This window comes from Oncorhynchus clarkii, chromosome 29 (assembly GCF_045791955.1).
Source record: "Oncorhynchus clarkii lewisi isolate Uvic-CL-2024 chromosome 29, UVic_Ocla_1.0, whole genome shotgun sequence".
Classification (NCBI taxonomy): domain Eukaryota; kingdom Metazoa; phylum Chordata; class Actinopteri; order Salmoniformes; family Salmonidae; genus Oncorhynchus; species Oncorhynchus clarkii.
The window spans coordinates 36,088,086-36,097,354 of NC_092175.1; the positions used below are offsets into that span (position 1 = coordinate 36,088,086).

Consider the following 9,269-nt stretch of genomic DNA (forward strand, 5'->3'; position numbering starts at 1 on the left):
TATCCAGCTATATAGCAAAACGTGCTAATCCATGAGGGATAGCCACATTTCCTCGTTCCTACTTTAACTATTGGTTTCTGTTTTGCTAACTAACATTAGCTAGCTAACCAGACTCTGAAGTCAATCTAGAAGTCGAGGGAGGCTGAAGTATTTGATAGCTGAAATCTGGCTAGTTATGTAAACGTACTCGAAAGGCTAGCTAACTAAACTATCTATCTCTGAAGCTCATAGGGCTCAATGTCATGAAGCCAATGTATTTCAACTTTACCCAGTATGCAAATCAAGCCGAATGGCAAAGATAGCTGCATTTGTGTTGAACTAACAAAGTTAGATGGATCAGTTAACTGTCATAGTTGCTAGTTATCATGAAATGTTGGTTTGGATGGCATGTTATTTTTTGTTGTTGTGGTTATTAACGTTAGGTAGCATATGCTACGACATTAGTTAACATTAACTTACCAGCTAACGTTAGCTACAAACTTGTTCAGCTAGCTAATGATGTCAAGTGTTTACTTAGTAGTTTAGCTAAACCAGTAACCAATGCCAAAAATGAACTATTATGGAAATTAGCTAGCTTGCTAACAACTTGCAAGATGCAATCCGCTAGTCTTTGACCTCAATTTGTCAGAACAAAGGTTTGTGAACGTGTTAGCCACGCTGTCAACCCTGATGGCAAGTTATTTTATGTATCAGAAATAATTAACGTTAGTAAGGTATGTGTGTTTATGCTTACTGGCAGCACAGCACAACCCCCTCCCAAACTTGCCTGAAGTTAAAATGTGATTTACAGGAGGAAGGTCTTGTTTTTGTCATTATTAAGAAAGCGAGGCTAGCTATTTTATCAAGTCTTTGCTTTTGTTGTGCTTTTGTGGAAGCTCCTAAACCCAACACGTGGATCTTGCAGTTTTTACCATCTTGACACATGTCCCTTACAGTGTCAATCTGTTTTTCTGATTGTGTTAAGATGTGTCTTGATTTTAGAATTGAAGCAAAATAATTTGTGTATACGTGTTTTTCTATGGCTCTCTTATTAAGAGTGCTCATTCATCAGCCTCTTGTTTTTTTTTTGGCACCGTTTCCACTAGTTACCACAGCCATAAAGTCGAATGGGCTATATCGTAAAAAATATATATAAATAAATTGTGCTTTTTGATCTTAATTTAAGGTTAGTATTAGCCATAAGGTTAGCAGTCTTCTTAAGGTTAGGATGAGATTTAATCAGATTTTAAGATAAATTGTAGATAGGGTTCATGACTTAGTGGCTGTGGTAACTACTGACGACCATTTGGCACAGGGTCTGAATCTGTGGCGCTGAATGAATGGCAGGTTGAATCAGCTGTCTACGGAGTGGTTTTTACTAGAGGTGTACATTTAGTTTCTGGAAAAAAAACCTGTTGTCTACTGCTTTGCATGTTTTGGAGATTGCCCCGTGGAATAAGTGGTGGATTGTAATTACTTTAGGCTAGAGAAAAATAGCTGCAACAGAGAGGCATGTTATATCCATGTTAAAAACAACAAACTTAAATAATATTTCAGTGAGTGCAGGTTTTTCCTTTCTTCAAATAACTTTAGGCTAAACAGACTTGCAAAGTACTGTATTGAAGTTGCATTATCTTAGACTCATGTTTTTTTTCCCCTCACAGGTTTGTAAATATTAGGTGTTCTATGAATTCATGTGTTAGGCTATTTGCATATGAGTCAAAATCTCCAGGATAGCTCTTTGAGGGTATGGTTTCAAATGGATCATGCAATGTATTTTTATCTTTTTTTTTAGTGTTACAGGGATGCCCAAGGAAAAATATGATCCGCCCGACCGAGGCGGATGTACACGATAATGTCCACTGAGGAGGCAGCCAATGGGAAGAAGTCATACTGGGCTGAGCTCGAAATCAGTGGTGAGGACCGGTTGGGGCGGCATTACATGCTATAGCATCTAATACAGATGAAACTGTTTGGCTTAGCGCATGTCAAAAAGCTCATTGTGGTGACAGCGTTAGTATGTATTAGTCACTTCACACACATGTACAAATGACCTCGACTAACCTGTACCCCCTGTATATAGCCTCATAATTGTTTATTGTGTTACTATTTTTTTTTAAAGTAAATGTTTCCTTAACTATTTTCTTAACTGCATTGTTGGTTAAGGGCTTGAAAGTAAGCATTTCACGGTAAAGTCTACACCTGTTGTATTCGGTGCATGTGACAAAATACAATTTGATTTGAAGGCTTCCAACACGTAAGCCTATGCACTGGAGGTTGGTGGCAGCTTAATTGGGGAGAATGGGCTCGGGGTAATGACTGGAGTCGTACCAAACACATGGTTTCCAGGTGTTTGATGCCATTCCCTTTGCTCTGTTCACTATGTGCCGTTCTCCCCTCAGCAACCTCCCGTGGCCTAGTAGGTGTGTTCTTTATTTCTATTTAAATTACTGTACGGTATTTCTGTGCTCCTGTTTTCACTGACTCTCTTGTCCCCTCATTCCCCCACTCGCCTGGGCAGGTAAAGTGAGGAGTCTGAGCACCTCGTTATGGACGTTGACTCACCTCACTGCTCTTCATATCGGCGATAACTCCCTCTGTCGTATCCCGCCTGATATCGGCAAACTTCAAAACCTGGTGTACCTGGACCTCTCATCCAACAAGATCAGGAGCCTGCCTGTCGAGCTTGGCGACATAGTGTCTCTCAGGTCTGTCAGTCTACAGTGGCGACATAGTGTCTGTCAGTCTTCAGTGGCGACAATTCACCGTGCACTAAGTGATGCTAGTTTGGAGAACTAAAATCCACATTACTGTTATTGTCTTCCACATGAGAAATGATATGCGCTAACCATTATAATTTGAAATGATAAGTGTGTTTGTTCATTCAGTCAACATTGCCATTTCAGAGTCTAGGGAATTTAGACTGAGAGCGCATTCTATAAAGGAGATGGATGAAGAGACATTTCAGGCTCCCATGTGTGGTATTGCATATCCTTATTCCTCATTATTATTGAAATTGGTAATAGCTAGTTACTCTGTTTCAAGGACATTTTTTGTTTGTATCGCTCCTGTGTATTCGCTCTTCTGCACCTGACCCTCAATGAAACATTGCTCAGTAACTGGCTGAGCAGACATGGAAATGACCTGAACTTATTGATTGACAGAAGATCGTTATGTGTTACTTCAGAGGGATTTCTACAGCTCTGGTGACTTGACAAAAGCCTTCACTTCTTTGATTACTTTCTGAATCTTCTTCTGTCCCGAGCATCCTAAAATGCGTCTGTCTTACCTCTTCTACAGGGAACTTATTTTAAACAACAACCAGTTGAGGGTTCTACCTTTTGAGCTTGGAAAACTGTTTCAGTTACAAACAATGGGATTAAAAGGTAAGCTTTGCTTCATACTCATTTAAGTTTTGGTTGTTTGGGTTTTCTAAATTCATAGGGATTTGAAATCTTGCATGGGTTTTCTCTAAGGATTCCCTTGTGTAGTTTTAGCTCTAACAATAATCTGTGTATGCCTATTTGGTTGCTCAGCCAAGTGATTTCCAGAGTAGAGGTCACAGAATGAGAGATGTGGCATTGTTTTCATTCTGCATCCTTGAACCTGTGTAATATCTTCTGTGTAGTGTCTTCATTTTCTTTCTGTTTCCTCCGCAGGAAACCCACTTGCACAATAAATATTGAACCTCTACAAGGAGCATGATGGCACAAGGAAACTGCTCAACTACCTTCTGGGCAATCTGTCAGGCATTAAACGAGGTGAGTCCAAAAACAAGAAATGGGTGTTGTTGTTCCTGTGTTGTGTTGAATTGTGAGTGTGTTAGTGTGTTAGTTAGCAGGTATTAAATAAGTTGCTTTTCTTTGACATTGGGTGAATGGAATGACTTGGCTCTGTCAGTTGATCTTGATGATCCTATTCAAGTGGTCACTCCTCCTTGAGGAGCAGTGTAAGGATGACTCATGTTCCCCCTATCTGTCTCAGTCAGCTCAGAGCAGCCCCCACCCAGATTATGGATTGTTCAGGCTGAGCCGGACCGGGCAAGAACAGCAGGTAACAAACTCATCCACCCTTACAAATCACTTGCAATGCCTATTGAAAGCCACATATCAACACACACATTGTTGTGTGTGTGTGTTGATCATATTCAGAGCCATAATGAGACTTGGATAATCTCCTGTTTACGTCCCTATGTCCTTTGCTAGCCCTGTTCTCAGTGATGTGCTACAACGTGCTGTGTGATAAGTACGCCACTCGCCAGCTGTACAGCTACTGCCCCTCTTGGGCCCTCAACTGGGAGTTCAGGAAGAAGTCCATCATGCAGGAGATCCTGAACTGCAGTGCTGACATCATCAGCCTACAGGTGGGCAGACGGACACACTGGGATTTAATACTGACCGCTGCAATTAATTATGACACGTGCGTGGTACAATCGGTCTAGCATCAGATGGCAGGACAACCGTGTCACGTTAGAATGACATCTGTTGGAAGAGAATGGGGGTTCGATTTCCATAGTTTACAGGTCTTATACTTTGAATAATGCACCTTCAAAATGTACACTAACTGGAATTGTCCCGTGTTTTCCTTAACAGGAAGTGGAAACAGTTCAGTACTACAGCTATTTCCTGCCAGAGCTGAAGGAGCAAGGTTACGAGGGCTTCTTTAGCCCTAAGTCCCGTGCCAGGACCATGTCAGAGTGCGACCGCAAGCATGTGGACGGCTGCGCAATATTTTACAGAACCGAAAAGTGAGTTGACACCACACTGCCAACTGTCAGACCTAATTAGATTGTGAGCTCACATATGTATTAAGGATGTTAATCGGTTAGCCGCCAATAATACGTTTGACCGGTCATGCTTATCGGTACCTAGTTTAATCTGCATAATTTAGTGGTATTAAATTGTCACTTGTGTATTTTCTTTCATCATCATGTATCTTATTTATCACACATTCACAGCATACAAGACTAGTTTGAGGAGAGGAATGTCCTATCAGCTCTTCACTGGAGTGAAACATTCATTGCGCAACAAATAACAATTCTAAATGCAATCGGGTGTAAAAAATAAAAATACATTTTGATAGCCACAATTTCAAAAGGAGCTTTTTTCATTTGTCAATCTCAACTTGTAAAACAAGCGCGCCTGCCATTCGAGTGCGTAGGCTATAGTCAACGGTAGGGAGGCTATCAGCGCGTCACCCACCACTTTGCAATGTGAGCTTGAGGCAGTAATTGTCTGAAAGCTGAACGTTTTACTTTACTTCAAATAATGAGGCATGTCTTAAAATCTTTCCATAGAAACATGGAGGCAAATATCTTAAAGACTTCTTGATGCCATTAACCAGCATTTCTCTCCTGTTCCATTGGTTTCCACATCAGCTGTCTTTTGTTGTCCTGGAGCTGAAGGCACGATCCTGGTCATATTAGCAACACATCCTAGTTGTTGTAGATTCCCCCTCTAAGTTTGGGGGTGGCAGGGTAGCCTAGTGGTTAGAGCGTTGGACTAGTAAGTCGTTGGACTAGTAAGTGAAGGTTGCAAGTTCAAACCCCCGAGCTGACAAGGTAAAAATCTGTCGTTCTGCCCCTGAACAGGCAGTGTTCCTAGGCCGTCATTGAAAATAATAATTTGTTCTCTAACTGACTTGCCTGGTTAAATAAAGGTAAAATAAAAATAAATAAAAAAAAGTTTCTAGTGGAGAGTTTCATCTCTGTCACATTTTGGTCTGCTGTTTAGAACAGTGTTTTCCAGCTAATTTCATTTTGGTAAATGTTTGAAAATGACTTAGCTGCTTCATTACATTACAGCAGTTGCATGTTCAATAATAGGCTATAGCTTTTTGACTGTAAGACGATAGGCTTGCTATTGTTGCATGGTTCCATTTTTAAGCTCTTAATTAAAAATGTCCGGTCCTTATAGGCATGCATAGTATAAGAGAGGAAGTGTGAGGTTTTTTAAGCTGTCCCAGAAGCAGCACATTGCACTCACCTTTCTGTTCTGCCTCTCCTCTCCTCTAAACCGGTCTGTTCTTCCTCTCCTCCTCTCACCGGTCTGTTCTGACTCTCCTCCTCTCTACTGTATAGATTCAGCCTGGTACAGAAACACACGGTGGAATTCAACCAGCTGGCCATGGCCAACTCTGAGGGCTCTGAGGCCATGCTCAACAGAGTCATGACTAAGGACAACATTGGTGTGGCTGCACTTCTAGAGGTGCGCAAGGAGATGATGGAGCAGTCTGGTAGGTCTCACCACACACGAAAGAAGTGGGAATTCCATAGGGCTTAAATGTTTCCCATGTAGAAACGCTGCTGTTATGCTGTGTGTTTGTCCAGCGGGGAAGTCTCTGCACGGCATGGAGAAACAGCTCCTCCTGGTGGCCAATGCCCACATGCACTGTGACCCGGCGTACTCAGACGTCAAGGTGGTCCAGACCGTCATGTTCATGTCTGAGGTGAAGAACATCGTAGACAAGGCCACACGCAGCCTCAAGCTCTCCTCCATCTCCGGGGAGACCAACGCCGTCCCACTCGTCCTGTGTGCTGACCTCAACTCACTGCCTGACTCTGGTGAGCGGATGACTGGACTGGCTCAGTTGAATAAGTGAGCGTGCTCTACTGTAGTGACGTTTGTAATGCCTGGTGGTATGTGTGTGTTTGCGGGCTTGCAGGTGTGGTGGAGTTCCTGAGCTCGGGTGGAGTGGACAGCACCCACAAAGACTTTCAGGAGCTGCGATAAAAAAAAACACTTGACGAACTTCAACTGCAACGGAAAGAAGGACACGTCCAACGGCAGGATCACCCACGACTTCAAGCTGAAGAGTGTCTATGAAAACGGCCTGATGCCTTACACCAACTATACTTTCGACTTCAAGGTGAGACTGTCACGGTCACGTCTTCCGTCTTCTGTGTAGCACGTTCTTTTTTGCGTTGGTGTAAATTTAGCGTCAAGCTGTCTGGAATGTTCTAAAAGCCTGGGCTATTATGAAGGCTTGGGTCACACCGATTAATCTTCTCCAGCCCGGGTGATGTGAATGTATTGCCATCTAACGTGCTTTTCCTCTCTGTGCAGGGCATCATTGACTACATCTTCTACTCTCAGCCTATGCTCAATGTGTTGGGGGTTCTGGGTCCTCTGGATCCTCACTGGCTCCATGAGAACAATATCAGCGGCTGTCCCCACCCCCACATCCCCTCCGATCACTTCTCCCTGTTTGCACAACTGGAGCTGCTCTTTCCCAGCCCGTCGTCAGTCAACGGAATCCACCTGCCAGGGCGCAGGTAGTTGTCAGAGCCACGAGGGAGCTGATGCTCTAATCTTGTTCTATTTTTCCTGCAAAGTGGATTAAGAATATTCTGGATAAATCCATGTAGAATCAGAGAGGGGGGGGGTGTACGGCCATCATTCCCCCCAAGGATTTTAACGGAAGTAAAAGCTCACAGCAAGTTTTACCTCCTTTCCTTGGGCACAATTTGATGTTGTATTTTTTTCCGCGCCATATCACACTTTGTAGTCCTTGGTGTAATACAGTTTTTACATCACCTACACCACTACACTGGTAAAGGCCTATTTCCAAGACCTGCAATTGTGTTTCACAACACCTGACTTCACAACAACATGGCAGCGCTTGGAAGTAGGCATAATGGCAGGCTGTACAATTTCTCCTCTGGCCTTCACTATGGCCATGGAAGTCATCATCAGGGCATCGGGATGGGTGGTCGGCGGTGAGAGAACTAAGGAGGGGCTCCGTCTCCCACCTATCCGAGCATACATGGATGACATGACTACACTGACCACCACTGCAGCATGCACCAGGCGGCTACTTGCAAAACTGCAGGATAACATCAAGTGGGCCCGGATGAAAATCAAGCCAAGCAAATCTCGAAGCATTTCCATAGTCAAGGGACAGCTTAAAGATGTGAGGTTCTGCATTGGAGATGACCCGATACCAACGGTGTCTGAGCAACCCATCAAGAGCCTGGGTAGATGGTACAACGAAAGCCTCCGGGATAAAGATCAAGTGCAGCAAGTAAGGCAGGACATCGCCGACGGTCTTGAGAACATCAACAAGACCCTACTGCCTGGGAGGCTCAAGCTTTGGTGCCTACAGTTTGGACTTCTCCCCCGGGTAATGTGGCCACTCACCGTCTATGAGGTCCCAATAACAACAGTGGAGAAGATGGAGCGAACCATTACCTCATACGTGAAGAAATGGCTGGGTGTCCCACGATGCTTGAGTAACATCGGCCTCTATGGCAAAGGGGTCCTTGAACTACCTCTTACAAGTCTAACGGAGGAGTACAAGTACTCTAAAGTAAGACTTCAGATGACATTGAAGGACTCTAAAGACCAGACCATTAGCAAGGCTGCACCTCCCCTACAAACTGGACGGAAATGGACATCATCCAAGGCTGTGCAGCAAGCAACATCAGCCCTGAGACACCAAGACATTGTGGGGAATATCCAGCATGGAAGAGGAGGCTTTGGCCTGGCAGCAAGCAAACCAACGTTCCATAAGGCAACAACATCTGAACGCAGGAAGCTGGTGGTCAAGGAGGTGCGCAGACAGGAGGAGACTGCAAGAAGTGCAAAGGCTGTCTCTCTTGCTAAACAAGGTCAATGGACGCGGTGGGAAGGCCTGGAGAGGAGAAAGATCAACTGGAGTGAGCTTTGGCAAATGGAGGCAAGCAACATCAGCTTCATCATAAGAGCTGTTTATGATGTGCTTCCATCACCAAAAAATCTACATCAATGGTATGGCGAGGACTCGACCTGCCCCCTCTGCCCAGCTCCAGCGACTCTCAGGCATATAATGACAGGTTGCAAGACCAGCCTCTCACAAGGCCATTACACCTGGAGGCACAATCAGGTCCTCAAGAGCCTGGCTGCAGCACTTGAGACCAAGAGGAGTGCAACCAATTCATTACCTCCAAAAACAAGCAATCCTGTCAAAACAACAACATTCATCCGGGAGGGACAGAAAAGGCCCAAGTATCCTCCTACAAAGCCAGAAACTGGACACCTAGCCATGGCCCGGGACTGGAAGATGCTTGTCGATATTGGCCAGCAACTAATTTTTCCACCTGAGATTGCTTCTACCAACCTTAGGCCAGACATGGTACTCTGGTCCCCTTCACGAAAGGCTGTGTACATCATAGAGCTCACAGTCCCGTGGGAAAACTCTGTTGAAGAGGCCTACGAGCGTAAGAAACTGCGTTACACAGAGTTGGCAGCAGACGCAACTCAGCGTGGCTGGAATGCAAAAGTCTGGCCAGTTGAAGTGGGATGCAGAGGATT

At 44.3% G+C, this 9,269-nt stretch overlaps 1 pseudogene; it reads left to right on the forward strand.

Moving 5' to 3' along the window:
* Positions 1–1,781: 1,781 nt before the first annotated feature.
* Positions 1,782–7,513, forward strand: LOC139388514 (CCR4-NOT transcription complex subunit 6-like; annotated as a pseudogene).
* The last annotated feature ends 1,756 nt before the right edge of the window (positions 7,514–9,269 follow it).